Below are 17,161 nucleotides of genomic sequence, written 5' to 3'. Positions count from 1 at the left end.
CCCTTCAAGCCTGCTCCGCCATTCATTTTAATCATGGCTGATCATCGAATTCAATATCCTGATCCCGCCTTCCCCCCCATATCCCTTGATCCCTTGAAATCACACAACGTTTTGACCTCAACTACATTCTGTGGCAGTGAATTCCACACATTCACCACCCTCTGGGTGAAGAAATTTCTCCTCACCTCAGTTCTAAAAGGTTTACCCCTTATCCTCAAACTATGACCCCTAGTTCTGGACTCCCCCACCATCGGGAACATTCTTTCTGAATCTTACCCTGTCTAACCCTGTTAGAGTTTTATAAGTTTCGACGAGGTCCCCTCTCACTCTTCTAAACTCCAGTGAATATAATCCAAACCGATTTAGTCTCTCCTCATATGACGGACCTGCCATCCCAGGAATCAGCCTGGTAAACCTTCGCTGTGCTCCCTCTACAGCAAGGACATCCTTCCTCAGACATGGACACTAAAATGACACACAATACTCCAGGTGTGGCCTCACCAACAATTGCAGCAAAAACTTGCATGGACAGGATCTCCCTCCGGTTCTTACCCACCCTGACCTTTCAGTACGATTACGCTGGGGTTGGCAAGCCTTGGACGGGAAACCCACCCTTGTCCTAATTGAGGCCTTCAAGTGGTCAATGAATGGTCATAAAAGGGCCATTTTCCAGCCAGCTTCAATTATTAGGACTCCTCTCCCTGACACTTAGACTTCTGACAAACACCTACCATCCTGAAAATTCAGGCCTAGGTGTGGGTTTTATTCCCTGTTTTAAAATGTCTGTTTCATGCTTCACCTCTGACTTTCCGCTTTCTCTACAGCTTGTTTACTTTTCCCTGAGTCCTCACCCAGGCTTAACCAACAGAGTATAGCAAAATCAGACCCACATAATCAAACATAGAACACTACACTGATATCCTAACCAGTTCCCCCTCATCTATCACTCCCCCATTCTCGTTGACCTCCATTGGCTCCCAGTTGAGCAATATCTCAATTCAAAATTCTCATCTTTGCAGTGACGTTCCTCCATCGCCTCACCCTCCCTAACTCTGTACTCTCCAGTCCCTCTCAGATATCTCCGCTTTGGCCTCTTGCCTATCATTCTTCATGCTAGCATTGGCTGCCATGCTTTCAGACGCTTAGCTCTGGAATTCCCTTCCGAAGATCCACTGTCTCTCTTTTCTCCAGTAAGATGCTCCTCAAAACCTTTGGTTTCATATCTGTCCCAATATTGCCTTGATGTGGAGATGCCAGCGTTGGACTGGGGTAAGCACAGTAAGAAGTCTCACAACACCAGGTAGTGTTGTGAGACTTCTTCCAATATTGCCTTACATGGGATAATGTCAAATGTTCTTTGATAATGGGTGGCATGGTGGCATAGTGGTTAGCACTGCTGCCTCACAGTGTCAGGGACCTGGGTTCACTTCCAGCCTTGGGTTACTGTCTGTGTGGAATTTACACGTTCTCCCTGTGTCTACGTGGGTTTCCTCCGGGTGGTCTGGTTTCCTCCCACAGTCTGAAAGACGTGCTGGTTAGGGTGCATTGGCCGTGCTAAATTCTCCCTCAGTGTACCTGAACAGGCGCTGGAGTGTGGCGACTAGGGGATTTTCACAGTAACTTCACTGCAGTGTTAATGTATGCCGACCTGTGACACTAATAAGTGAACTTTAAGAAACTTTAAATTGCTCCTTGGTGTCCAAAGATGTGTGGGTTAAGTGGATTGGCGATGCTAAATTGCCCCGTAGTATCCCAATATGTGTAGGTTAGGTAGATTAACTGTGCTAAATTGCCCCTTAGTGTCCAAAGGCACATAGATTAGGAGGAATGGCCATATTAAATTTCCCCCAAGTATTCAAAGATGTGTAGGGTAGGTGGATTGGCCATGCTAAATTGTCCCTTAGTGGTAAACGTGTGGAGTTATGGGGATAGGGTGGAGGGGAGGGCTTAGGTACGATGCTGTTTTGCAGAGTCAGTGTAAACTCGATGGATGCAACCTTCTGCATTGTAGGGATTCTATGATTCTACTCTCATCGTCTGGCAAAAGTTTCCTATGATAAAGGTGCTATACCAATGCAAGGTATTGTTGCAGCAGGTCGCTAGCCTTCAACTATTGAATGGATGCTGGAGGTAGCAGGGGATTCAATGTGTGCACAGGTCACATGAACACTAGTGACGCCATTGCTGCAGGTCCTGACCACTTGCTGCATGAATGCTGTCGCTATCACAAGTGTAAACCTTACTATAAAGCAGCATACTGACAGGATCATGAGCACAGTGTTGTGTCACAGCCGGTTACTGAGAGCAGTCTTTACTTACCCTGCGTGGAGCACAGGGAGATGAAACAGCCTCTGGTTTCCCATTTAGCAACACATCTCACTGCACTGCGACACAGACCCAGCTCAGTCTGTTTCCACCAAGTGATGACGAACACACGCCATTTCCTGCCTATGTTTCTTGTGCCACTGTCCCTCCGAATCAAATCCAACTGAGTCACTTTCTATCTGATTGACTCATTGTGATTTGACCTTCACTGAGCCCCTGTTCTGGTAACGAGGTTAAAAGTGAATAAAATGTTTCCTTGTGCTCGGAGCTGCGTTACGTCACCCGGATTATTCATCTCGGAAACTTCGCTTCCACAATGCATCAAGTAGAAGGAGGCCATTCGGCCCATCGAGTCTGCATCGACAACAATCCCACCCAGGCCCTATCCCCGTGACCCCATGTATTTACCCTGCTAATCCGCCGGGCTCTAAAGGGGGGATTTTCCCGTACTGACACCATTGGAATAGCAGAGGGCACGGGGGGGGGGGGGGGGAGGGGGGGGGGGGGAGGCGCACCACGCAAAGGTCCATTGTCCTCGGGTGGGATTTTCCAGTTTTGGGGCGAGCGTGACCAGATGATGTGCGGGTTACGTTGATTGGCCATGCTAAATTTGTCCTTGGTGGCCTGAGATGCATAGGCCAGAGGGATTAGCGGGTAAAATGTGTTGGGATATGGGGGTAGGGCCTGCGTGGGATTGTGGTCAGTGCAGACTCGATGGGCCAGATGGCCTCTTTCTGCACTGAAGGGATTCTATGATTCTGTAGAGTTTCTAACATCCTGTCCTACAGGGCAATTTAGCATGGCCAATCCCCAGAACCTGCACATCTTTGGACACTAAGGGGCAATTTAGCATGGCCAATCCCCAGAACCTGCACATCTTTGGACACTAAGGGGCAATTTAGCATGGCTATCTCCCTAACCTACACATCTGTGGACACTAAGGGGCAATTTAGCATGGCCAATCCACCTAACCTACACATCTGTGGACACTAAGGGACAATTTAGCATGGCCAATCCACCTAACCTGCACATCTTTGGACACTAAGGGGCAATTTAGCATGGCTAATCTCCCTAACCTGCACATCTTTGGACACTAAGGGACAATTTAGCATGGCCAATCCACCTAACCCGCACATCTTTGGACACTAAGGGGCAATTTATCACGGCCAATCCACCTAACCTGCACATCTTTGGACTGTGGGAGGAAACCAGAGCACCCGGAGGAAACCCACGCAGACACGGGGAAAACGTGCAGACTCCACACAGACAGTCACCCAAGACCGTAATTGTACCCGAGTCCCTGGCGCTGTGAGGCAGAAGTGCTAACCACTTGTGCCAATGTGCTGCCCTGTTTTTTAAAGGATTGTTTTCCTTGTGGATGCCTTTTCCCGGTCCGAATCATAGAATCATAGCTGGAAACCATCTTTAGCTCTGTGCGTCCCAAGATGTGCAGGTTAGGTGGACTGGCCATGAGAAATTGCCACTTAGTGTCCCAAGATGTGTAGGTTAGGGGGATTAGTGGGGTAAATATATGGGATAGGGTCTGGGTAAGATGTTCTATCGGAGAGTCGGTGCAGAATGGTCCGACTGGCCTCCTTCTGCACTGTAGGGATTCTATGATTCTTCTATGATTAAACTTTTGTAATATTTCTCCCTGCAGCAGCACAGTAGCACAGTGGTTAGCACTGCTGCTTCACAGCTTCAGGGACCTGGGTTCGATTCCTGGCTTGGGTCACTGTCTGTGTGGAGTTTGCACATTCTCCTCGTGTCTGCGTGGGTTTCCTCCGGGTGCTCCGCTTTCCTCCCACAGTCCAAAGATGTGCGGGTTAGGTTGATTGGCCATGCTAAAATTGCCCCTTAGTGTCCTGAGATGGGTAGGTTAGAAGGATTAGCGGGTAAATATGTAGGGATATGGGGGTCGGGCCTGGGTGGGATTGTGGTGGGTGCAGACTCGATGGGCCAAATGGCCTCTTTCATAGGGTTTCTATGATTTTCTGATACCAGCTATCGTCTGAAATAATTGAAAAAACCTTCAGTGCCGTCCACCATTTGAGTGGGATCATACGAGGAGGTGCTTTCTGGTACACACACAGGGTGGCTGACCTATCTATCTGTTGGCTGGGGCTGAGGTTTGACAAACATGGGGAGTGGCTAAATAATGCAAATGTCTGGCCAGCCCAGAAATGTCAGGATTTATTTCCCGAGATAATGTGACAGAGTCTCAGCAAATCACTTCCTTCAGACCCCTGGTACAGTCTGGGCATTGCCCATTACAAAGGACAAAGAACAAAGAACAGTACAGCACAGGAACAGGCCCTTCGGCTCTCCAAGCCTGCGCCGATCACGTTGTCCTATCTAGACTAACCACCTGTATCCCTCTATTCCCCGGCTGTACATGTACCTATCCAGATAAGTCTTAAATGTTGCAAACATATCTGCTTCAACCACCTCACTTGGCAGTGCATTCCAGGCCCCCACCACCCTCTGTGTAAAAAACTTGCCCCACACATCTCCACTGAACCTTCCCCCCTTATCTTGAACTTGTGCCCCCTTGTAATTGTCATTTCTGCCCCTGGGAAAAAGCTTCCAACTGTTCACCCTATCCACACCCCTCATAATTTTATAAACTTCTATCAGGTCGCCCCTCAGCCTGCATCTTTCCAGGGAGAACAATCCCAGTTTATTCAATCTCTCCTCATAGTTCATACCTTCCTTACTGTACTCCGTCCCAAGCCTCCACGTCCTTCTGGTAGTGTGTTGACCAGAATTGGACACAGTATTCCAAATGTGGCCTAATCAACAATTTATATAACTGTAACATAATTTGCCAACTTTTATACTCGATGCCCCGGCCGATGAAGGCAAACATGCCATATGCTTCCTTCACCATCTTTTCCACCTGTGCTGCCACTTGTAAGAATCTGTGGGCCTGTACTCCCAGATCTCTCTGTGTGTCGATGCTCCTGATGGTTCTGCCATTTATTTTATAGCTCCCACCTGAATTGGATCCACCAAAATGCATCACCTCACATTTGTCCGGATTCAATTCCATCTGCCATCTCTCTGCCCAATTTTCCAGTCTATCTATATCCTGCTGTATTCCCTGACAATCTTCATCACTATCCGCGACTCCGCCAATCTTAGTATCATCCACAAAGTTGCTAATCAGACCAGCTATGTTTTCTTCCAAGTCATTTATATATATTACAAACAGCAGAAGTTCCAGCACTGGTCGCTGTGGAACACCATTAGTTACAGAATCCATTCAGAAAAACACCCTTCCACCGCCATCCTCCGCCTTCTGTGGCCCAAACCAGTTCTGAATCCACCTAGCTAGTTCACCCTGTGTGATTTAATGTTTTGCATCAGCCTGCCATAAGGGACCATGTCAAATGCTTTACTAAAGTCCATGTAGACAACATTCATGGCCCTTCCCTCATCAATCGTCAACAGATAGGAAATATACAGTCAATGGCAGAACCCTTAAGAGTATTGATAGGCAGAGGGATCTGGGTGTACAGGTACACAGGTCACTGAAAGTGGCAATGCAGGTGGAGAAGGTAGTCAAGAAGGCATACGGCATGCTTGCCTTCATCCGCCGGGGCATTGAGTTTAAAAATTGGCAAGTCATGTTGCAGCTTTATAGAACCTTAGTTAGGCCGCACTTGGAACATAGTGTTCAATTCTGGTCGCCACACTACCAGAAGGATGTGGAGGCTTTGGAGAGGGTACAGAAAAGATTTATCAGGATGTTGCCTGGTATGGAGGGCATTAGTTATGAGGAAAGGTTGGAGAAACTTGGTTTGTTCTGGAACGATGGAGGTTGAGGGGTGACCTGATAGAAGTCTACAAGATTATGAGAGGCATGGACAGAGTGGATGGTCAGAAGCTTTTTCCCAGGGTGGAAGAGACAATTACTAGGGGGCACAGGTTTAAGGTGCAAGGAGCAAGGTTTAAAGGAGACGTACGAGGCAGATTTTTTATACCGAGAGTAGTGGGTGCCTGGAACTCGTTGCCGGGGGAGATAGTGGAAGCGGATACGGTAGTGACTTTTAAGGGGCGTCTTGACAAATACATGAATAGGACGGGAATAGAGGGATATTCTATAGAGGAAGGGTAGGGGGTTTTGGTTCAATCGGGCAGCATGGTTGGTGCAGGCCTGGAGGGCCGAAGGGCCTGTTCCTGTGCTGTAATTTTCTTTGTTCTTTGTTCAATCATTTTTGTCACCTCCTCAAAAATCAGGATTAAATTAGCGAGACGTGACCTCCCTCGTATAAAACCATGCTGTCTATCACTAATAAGACCATTCAGTTCCAAATGTGTATATATCCTGTCTCTAAGAATCTTCAACAAATTCACTGTCACTTACGTCAAGCTCACTGGCCTGTAATTATCCGGGTTATCCTTGCTATCCTTCTTAAATGATGGGACAACATTGGCTATCCGCCAGTCCTCTGAGACCTCACCTGCGGCCAAAGAGGAAACAAAGATTTCTGTTAGAGGCCCAATAATTTCTCTTCTTGTCTTCCTCAGTAATCTGGGATAGATGCCATCTGGCTCTGGAGATTTGTCTACCTTAATGTTTTTTAATACACCTAATACTTCCTCTGTCGTAATGATGACTTGTTCCAAAGTGTTTACGTATCCCTCTGAGACATCACCAATTAACGTGTCTCTCTCCTTTATGAATACCAATGCAAAGTACTCATTAAGGACCAAATGAGAAAATCTGGAAAATCTCAGCAGGTCAGGCAGGATCTGCAAGGAGAGAAAAGAGCTGACATTTCGAGTCCAGGTGACCCTTTGTCAAAGCTAAAAGGCAGAGAAAGTGGGGGATATTGATACTGCAGGGTGAGGGAATGAAAGATGAGTCATAACCAGAACAAAAAGGGGAAAGGCTGCTAATGGCAGTCCACAGAGAGAATAAAAGGTGTGAATGGCCCATGCTCCCATGCCCACATGTCTGTCCTTGGCCTGCTGCAATGTTCCAGCGAAGCTCAACGCAAACTGGAGGAACAGCATCTCATCTTCCAGGTAGGCACTTTACAGCCTTCCGGTTGCAACATCAATGCCCATACTGTACCAGGAGTCAATGAGTAATGGACAATGTCCATTCTGTACCAGGAGTCAATGAGTAATGGACAATGTCCATTCTGTACCAGGAGTCAATGAGTAATGGACAATGTCCATTCTGTACCAGGAGTCAATGAGTAATGGACAATGTCCTCACTGTACCAGGAGGCAATGAGTAATGGACAATGTCCTCACTGTACCAGGAGTCAATGAGTAATGGACAATGTCCTCACTGTACCGGGAGTCAATGAGGATTGGACAATGTCCTCACTGTACCAGGATTCAATGAGTAATGGACAATGTCCATACTGTACCAGGAGTCAATGAGTAATGGACAGTGCCCTTACTGTACCAGGAGTCAATGAGTAATGGACAATGCCCTCACTGTACCAGGATTCAATGAGTAATGGACAATGTCCTCACTGTACCAGGATCCAATGAGTAATGGACAATGCCCTTACTGTACCAGGAGTCAATGGGTAATGGACAATGCCCTTACTGTACCAGGAGTCAATGAGTAATGGACAATGTCCTCACTGTTCCCGGAGTCAATGAGTAATGGACAATGTCCTCACTGTACCAGGAGTCAATGAGTAATGGACAATGTCCTCACTGTACCAGGAGTCAATGAGTAATGGACAATGTCCTCACTGTACCAGGAGTCAATGAGTAATGGGCAATGTCCTCACTGTACCAGGAGTCAATGAGTAATGGGCAATGCCCTCACTGTACCAGGATTCAATGAGTAATGGGCAATGCCCTCACTGTACCAGGAGTCAATGGGTAATGGACAATGTCCTCACTGTACCAGGAGTCAATGAGTAATGGACAGTGCCCTCACTGTACCAGGAGTCAATGAGTAATCGACAATGTCCTCACTGTACCAGGATTCAATGAGTAATGGGCAATGCCCTCACTGTACCAGGAGTCAGTGGGTAATGGACAAAGTCCATACTGTACCAGGAGTCAATGAATAATGGACAATGCCCTTACTGTACCGGGAGTCAATGAGTAATGGACAATGTCCTCACTGTACCAGGAGTCAATGAGTAATGGACAAAGTCCTCACTGTACCGGGAGTCAATGAATAATGGACAATGCCCTTACTGTACCGGGAGTCAATGAGTAATGGACAATGTCCTCACTGTACCAGGAGTCAATGAGTAATGGACAATGTCCTCACTGTACCAGGAGTCAATGAGGATTGGACAATGTCCTCACTGTACCAGGAGTCAATGAGGATTGGACAATGTCCTCACTGTACCAGGAGTCAATGAGTAATGGACAATGTCCTCACTGTACCGGGAGTCAATGAGTAATGGACAATGTCCTCACTGTACCGGGAGTCAATGAGTAATGGACAATGTCCTCACTGTACCGGGAGTCAATGAGTAATGGACAATGTCCTCACTGTACCAGGAGTCACTGGGTAATGGACAATGTCCTCACTGTACCAGGAGTCAATGAGTAATGGACAATGTCCTCACTGTACCGGGAGTCAATGAGTAATGGACAATGTCCTCACTGTACCGGGAGTCAATGAGTAATGGACAATGTCCTCACTGTACCGGGAGTCAATGAGTAATGGACAATGTCCTCACTGTACCAGGAGTCAATGGGTAATGGACAATGTCCTCACTGTACCAGGAGTCAATGAGTAATGGACAATGTCCTCACTGTACCAGGAGTCAATGAGTAATGGACAATGTCCTCACTGTACCGGGAGTCAATGAGTAATCGACAATGTCCTCACTGTACCAGGAGTCAATGGGTAATGGACAATGTCCTCACTGTACCAGGAGTCAATGAGTAATGGACAATGTCCTCACTGTACCAGGAGTCAATGAGTAATGGACAATGTCCTCACTGTACCAGGAGTCAATGAGTAATGGACAATGTCCTCACTGTACCAGGAGTCAATGAGTAATGGACAATGTCCTCACTGTACCGGGAGTCAATGAGTAATGGACAATGTCCATACTGTACCAGGAGTCAATGAGTAATGGACAATGTCCTCACTGTACCAGGAGTCAATGAGTAATGGACAATGTCCTCACTGTACCAGGAGTCAATGAGTAATGGACAATGTCCTCACTGTACCAGGAGTCAATGAGTAATGGACAATGTCCTCACTGTACCAGGAGTCAATGAGTAATGGACAATGTCCTCACTGTACCGGGAGTCAATGAGTAATCGACAATGTCCTCACTGTACCAGGAGTCAATGGGTAATGGACAATGTCCTCACTGTACCAGGAGTCAATGAGTAATGGACAATGTCCTCACTGTACCAGGAGTCAATGAGTAATGGACAATGTCCTCACTGTACCAGGAGTCAATGAGTAATGGACAATGTCCTCACTGTACCAGGAGTCAATGAGTAATGGACAATGTCCTCACTGTACCGGGAGTCAATGAGTAATGGACAATGTCCATACTGTACCAGGAGTCAATGAGTAATGGACAATGTCCTCACTGTACCAGGAGTCAATGAGTAATGGACAATGTCCTCACTGTACCAGGAGTCAATGAGTAATGGACAATGTCCTCACTGTACCAGGAGTCAATGAGTAATGGACAATGTCCTCACTGTACCGGGAGTCAATGAGTAATGGACAATGTCCATACTGTACCAGGAGTCAATGAGTAATGGACAATGTCCATACTGTACCAGGAGTCAATGAGTAATGGACAAAGTCCTCACTGTACCAGGAGTCAATGAGTAATGGACAATGTCCTCACTGTACCAGGAGTCAATGAGTAATCTACAATATCCTCACTGTACCAGGAGTCAATGAGTAATCGACAATATCCTCACTGTACCAGGAGTCAATGAGTAATGGGCAATGTCCTCACTGTACCGGGAGTCAATGAGTAATGGACAATATCCATACTGTACCAGGAGTCAATGAGTAATGGACAATATCCATACTGTACCAGGAGTCAATGAGTAATCGACAATATCCTCACTGTACCAGGAGTCAATGAGAAATAGACAATGTCCTCACTGTACCAGGAGTCAATGAGTAATGGACAATGTCCTCACTGTACCGGGAGTCAATGAGTAATGGACAATATCCATACTGTACCAGGAGTCAATGAGTAATGGACAATATCCTCACTGTACCGGGAGTCACTGAGTAATGGACAATATCCTCACTGTACAAGGAGTCAATGAGTAATGGACAATATCCTCACTGTACAAGGAGTCAATGAGTAATGGACAGTGTCCTCACTGTACCTCACTTCTGTTTTCACAGTAATTTGAAACTTTGAAATGGGGAGAAGGAAAGGTGTGTGAGGTGCAAAGTAAGATAAGGATCTTTGATGAAAAATCTGACTAACACCGGGGAGATGTTGTCGAAATTGCCAAAATCATTTGCAGAGCAATGAGTTGTGAAAGCCACAGCTAAGGAGATCAGTATACGCGATTAACTAGGACGTAGGAAGAGGTTTCTGAAAAAAACTACCCGTTTAATACTTCTAATGCACTTGCCGCTCTCTGTAATTAGGTCAGATTCTGTTTTTAAACAGATGAGATCTCAGAGATTGGTGAGAGATTGGACATTGCTATATAATCTTTGGTTTGGTAGGGGAGGAGAACTGGCTGGGTGGGAAGGGGTTGGTATTAGTTATGAATGAAATCTTTGCGTGCTCAGTGATTTCGGGGGGAGGAGGAGGGGGAGAGAGGTAAATCAGGGTAAGTCAGCTGGTCAGACAGGAATTACATCTGGTTTCAGACGTAAAGTTCAATCGAAGCCCCGTCTACCCCTTCAGATCAATGTGGAAAAATCCCCCAGTCACTCTCTCGAAGAATCGCAGGGGAATCCTTCACGATATCCTGACCGATGTCCAACTAACCTTCTTACAACTTAGAAACATGGAAACTTAGAAGGTTAGGAGCAGGAGGAGGCCATTTGGCCCTTCCAGCTTGCGCCGCCAATCATTTTGATCATGGCTGATCATCAAACCTGATTGTTTGACTATTCTTGTTCTCTGTGGGATCTTGCTGTGCATAAAGTGCCTGCCGTGTTTCCTATATTACAGAAGCATCTACGTTTCAAAAGTATTTAGTTAGCTTCAAAGTGAAACACTTTGGGACGTTCTGTGATCATTTGAAGTGCTGTATAAATGTAAATTTGTTCCTTTTGTCCCTTCACCTAAGGTGTGGGGACCCTCAGGTTAAAACCACCACCCATCAACTCTCCCCCTCAAAGGGGAAAGCACCACGGCAGAATAAATCTGGAATTAAAAATCTAATGGTGATCATGAAACAGTTGTCGATTGTCATAAAAACCCATCTGGTTCACTCGAAACATAGATAGACAAAGACTCAATTACAAGATAATGGAATGTGAGTCTTAACAGGTAATCAAGTCTTTACAGGTACAGACAGTGTGAGTGGAGAGAGGGTTAAGCACAGGTTAAAGAGGTGTGTATCCAGCCGAGACAGTTAGTGAGATTTTGCAAGCCCGGGCAAGTCGTGGGGGTTACAGATAGTGTGACATGAACCCAAGATCCCGGTTAAGGCCGTCCTCATGTGTGCGGAACTTGGCTATCAGTTTCTGCTCCGCGACTCTGCGTTGTCGTGTGTCTTGAAGGCCGTCTTGGAGAATGCTTACCCGAAGATCAGAGGCTGAATGTCCATGACTGCTGAAGTGTTCCCCGACAGGAAAGGAACACTCCTGCCTGGTGATTGTCAAGCGGTGTCCATTCATCCGTTGTCAATTTATCTGTTGAACCCAACTCTCCACTCACCTGATGAAGGGGCAGCGCTCCGAAAGCTTGTGACACCAAATAAACCTGTTGGACTTTAACCTGGTGTTATGAGACTTCTTACTGTGCTTACCCGAGTCCAAAGCTGGCATCTGCACATCATAGAAACATAGAAACTGGAAGCAGGAGTAGGCCATTCGGCCCATCGAGCCTGCTCCGCCATTCATTTTGATCATGGCTGATCATCGAATTCAATATCCTGATCCTCCCTTCCCCCCCATATCCCATGATCCCTTTAGCCCCAAGAGCTGTATCTAATTTCTTATCACTCAATCTTTGATCACACAATCTAATCACACAATGTTTTGAGGTACTTTCTGTGGGAGTGAATTCCACACATTCACCACCCTCTGGTTGAAGAAATTTCTCCTCACCTCAGTCCTAAAAGGTTTACCCCTTTTCCTCAAACTATGATCCCTAGTTCTGGACTCCCCCACCATTGTTGTAAAAACCCCATCTGTTTCACTAATGTCCTTTAGGGAAGGAAATCTGCAGTCCTTACCCGGTCTGGCCTACATGTGACTCCAGAGCCACAGCAATGGGATTGACTCTTAAATCCCCCTCAAGGGCAATTAAGGATGGGCAATAAATGCTGGCCCAGCCAGCGACGCCCACATCCCATGAAAGAATAATAAAAAGCCTATGGTTATCTGGGACTGTGGAGATTTTTACATAGTCCACTCCTGCGGAGGGAAGCTCCTCCCCTTTGAGAGATTCCATGCACCTGGTGTTGGTTGGTCACTCATATCACATGACCCTGACTCAGGTGGGTCTTAAAGTAACACTCACCATAGGTACCAAGTCGTCTGTGGTTGGCACGAAGTTAAGTTCATTTATTAGTCTCAAGTAGGCTTGCATTAACACTGCAATGAAGTTACTGTGAAAATCCCCTAGTCACCACACTCCGGCGCCTGTTCGATTTGATTTGATTGGATTTGATTTATTATTGTCACATGTATTAACACACAATGAAAAGTATTGTTTCTTGCGCACTATACAGACAAAGCATACTGTTCATAGAGAAGGAAAGGAGAGAGTGCAGAATGTGGTGTTACAGTCATAGCTAGGGTGTAGAGAAAGATCAAATTAATGCGAGGTAGGTCCATTCAAAAGTCTGACAGCAGCAGGGAAGAAGCTGTTCTTGAGTCGGTTGGTACGTGACTTTTGTATCTTTTTCCCGATGGAAAAAGGTGGAAGAGAGAATGTCCGGGGTGCGTGGGGGTCCTTAATTATGCTGGCTGCTTTGCCAAGGCAGCGGGAAGTGTAGACAGAGCCAGTGGATGGGAGGTTGGTTTATGTGATGGATTGGGTACACTGAGGGAGAATTTAGCATGGCCAATGCACCCTAACCAGTGCATCTCTGGACTGTGAGAGGAAACCAGAGCACCCGGAGGAGATCCATGCAGGTGAAGGTCACAGTAAGAGTTTTAACAACACCAGGTTAAAGTCCAAAAGGTTTATTTGGTAGCAAATACCATTAGCTTTCGGAGCGCTGCTCCTTCGTCAGATGGAGTGGAAATGTGCTCTGAAACAGGGCACAGAGACACAAAATCAAGTTACAGAATACTGATTAGAATGCGAATCCCTACAGCCAACCAGATCTTAAAGATACAGACAATGTGAGCGGAGGGAGCATTAAGCACAGGTTAAAGAAATGTGTATTGTCTCCAGACAGGACAGCCTGCAAGTCCAGGAGGCAAGCTGTGGGGGTATTTGCTACCAAATAAACCTGTTGGACTTTAACCTGGTGTTGTTAAAACTCTTACTGTGTTCACCCCAGTCCAACGCCGGCATCTCCACATCGTGAAGGTCACAGACAGTGACCCAAGCTGGGAATCGAACCTGGGTCCCTGGTGCTGTGAGGCAGCAGTGCTAACCATTATGCCACCCTGCCACCCCCTAGTTTAGAGTTAACTGAGTGCCCTGATGATATGGGCAGTGGGCTGAGCAGCTAGACTGAAGACGAGCAGTGTCATAAGACCATAAGGCATCGGAGCAGAATTAGGCCACTCGGCCCATCGAGTCTGCTCCGCCATTCAATCATGGCTGATATTTTTCTCATCTCCATTCTCCTGTCTTCTCCCCATAACCCCTGATCCCCTTATTAATCAAGAACCTATCTATCTCTGTCTTAAAGACACTCAATGACCCGGCCTCCACAGCCTTCTGCGGCAAAGAGTTCCACAGATTCACCACTCTCTGGCTGAAGAAATACTTCCTCATTTCTGTTTTAAAGGAGCGTTGCTTTAGCCTGAGGTTGTGCCCTCTGTTCCAGTTTCTCCTACTAGTGGAAACAGTGCCCAGGAGTCAATTTGCCAGCCTGTGCATAAACAGTTTCATTCTGGGTCAACTTGTGGTGGAACGTTGCCCAGTCCAACCTCATCATACCAGCCTTCATAGGAAATCCCCCTGTACTGTAAAATAGTTGATTTTGCTTTTTGTCTAACGAATAACCACCTGGGTACTGTACATCACCGCCTTTCCCTCCGGCCCTATCCAACCCCGAGCGATAAGCAAGTCCCCAACAGGAAACAGCAACAACCTTCTTTCACTAACCAGCCTCAAGGTTGCCTCTCCTTGCCACCCCCCCCGGCCACCCGATTCAATTCAAACATCGGGCCAAAGAAGGAATCACCAGTGCAGGAGAACCAAAGACTGCGGCCAAAGAGGTTTTCCAGTCTCCAGGCCCATCTGAAATGAGGAGACAGGAGCACAGAGGTTCAGGGCGGGGGACCTGGGACTAAGGGGCAATTTAGCATGGCCAATCCACCTAACCTACACATCTTTGGACACTAAGGAGCAATTTAGCGTGGCCAATCCACCTAACCTGCACATCTTTGGACACTAAGGAGCAATTTAGCATGGCCAATCCGCCTAACCTGCACATCTTTGGAGTGTGGGAGGAAACTGGAGCACCCGGAGGAAACCCATACAGACACAGGAAGAACATGCAAACTCCACACAGACAGTGACCCCGAGGCTGGAATCGAACCCATGTCCCTGGCGCTGTGAAGCTGCAGTACTAGCCACTGCGCCACTGTGCAGGGATGTAGAGCGTGCGATATTCCAGAGCGTGCAATCTCGACAGCTGAAGGCGTGAGCCACCAACGCCGGAGCGAATGCATCAAGCCCGAATTGGTGGAACGCAAATATAGAATCATAGTATCCCTACAGTGCCGAAGGAGGCCATTCGGCCCATCGAGCCTGTACTGACAACAATCCCACCCAGGCCCTATTCCCTTAACCCCACGTATTTACTTTGCTAATCCTTCTGATACCAATGGGCAATTTAGCATGGCCAATCAAATTAATCCGCACAACTTTGGACACTAAGGGGCAATTTAGCATGGTCAATCCACCCAACCCACACATCTTTGGACACTAAGGGGCAATTTAACATGGCCATTCAACCTAACCTACACATCTTTGGACACTAAGGGGCAATTTAGAATGGCCAATCTACCTAACATAAGAACATAAGAAATAGGAGCAGGGGTAGGCCATCTAGCCCCTCGAGCCTGCCCCGCCATTCAATAAGATCATGGCTGATCTGACGTGGATCAGTACCACTTACCCGCCTGATCCCCATAACCCTTAATTCCCTTACCGATCAGGAATCCATCCATCCGCGCTTTAAACATATTCAGCGAGGTAGCCTCCACCACCTCAGTGGGCAGAGAATTCCAGAGATTCACCACCCTCTGGGAGAAGAAGTTCCTCCTCAACTCTGTCTTAAACCGACCCCCCTTTATTTTGAGGCTGTGTCCTCTAGTTTTAACTTCCTTACTAAGTGGAAAGAATCTCTCCGCCTCCACCCTATCCAGCCCCCGCATTATCTTATAAGTCTCCATAAGATCCCCCCTCATCCTTCTAAACTCCAACGAGTACAAACCCAATCTCCTCAGCCTCTCCTCATAATCCAAACCCCTCATCTCCGGTATCAACCTGGTGAACCTTCTCTGCACTCCCTCCAATGCCAATATATCCTTCCTCATATAAGGGGACCAATACTGCACACAGTATTCCAGCTGCGGCCTCACCAATGCCCTGTACAGGTGCATCAAGACATCCCTGCTTTTATATTCTATCCCCTTCGCAATATAGGCCAACATCCCATTTGCCTTCTTGATCACCTGTTGTACCTGCAGACTGGGCTTTTGCGTCTCATGCACAAGGACCCCCAGGTCCCTTTGCACAGTAGCATGTTTTAATTTGTTTCCATTGAGATAATAATCCCATTTGTTATTATTTCCTCCAAAGTGTATAACCTCGCATTTCTCAACGTTATACTCCATTTGCCATATCCTCGCCCACTCACTCAGCCTGTCCAAATCAGCCAATCCACCTAACCTACACATCTTTGGACACTAAGGAGCAATTTAGCATGGCCAATCCACCTAACCCGCACACCTTTGGAGTGTGGGAGGAAACTGGAGCACCCGGAGGAAACCCACACAGACACAGGAAGAACATGCAAACTCCACACAGACAGTGACCCCGAGGCTGGAATCGAACCCACGTCCCTGGTGCTGTGAAGCTGCAGTACTAGCCACTGCGCCACTGTGCAGGGATGTAGAGCTGAGAGAGACAAAGACAAAGAGAGAAAATGGAGGGATTTGTTTATTTATTAGTGTCACAAATAGGCTTACATTAACACTGCAATGAAGTTACTGTGAAAATCCCCTAGTCGCCACACTCCGGCACCTGTTCAGGTACACTGAGGGGGAATTTAGCACGGCCAATGCACCCTAACCAGCACGTCTTTCGGACCTCCTCTATGTTAGGGAGTATTTTCTTCACTGTCAGGAAGTCCAGAACTCTCTCTTTGTCAAACCCTGTTGGGGCTTGATTGAGAAGTTCATGGCAAGGATGGAGAGGTTAGTGTGAGGCAGGGGGTTATAACCAAAGAACACGAGTTGAAGTATAGATTAACTATGATCGAGTGGGGTGGCAGAGTGAGCCAGAAATCACAAAAAGCTCGCAAACAG

This window comes from Mustelus asterias, chromosome 19 (genome assembly GCF_964213995.1).
Source record: "Mustelus asterias chromosome 19, sMusAst1.hap1.1, whole genome shotgun sequence".
Classification (NCBI taxonomy): Eukaryota; Metazoa; Chordata; class Chondrichthyes; order Carcharhiniformes; family Triakidae; genus Mustelus; species Mustelus asterias.
The sequence above is the reverse complement of the archived record's forward strand: the minus strand, read 5'-3'. Positions refer to the sequence as shown.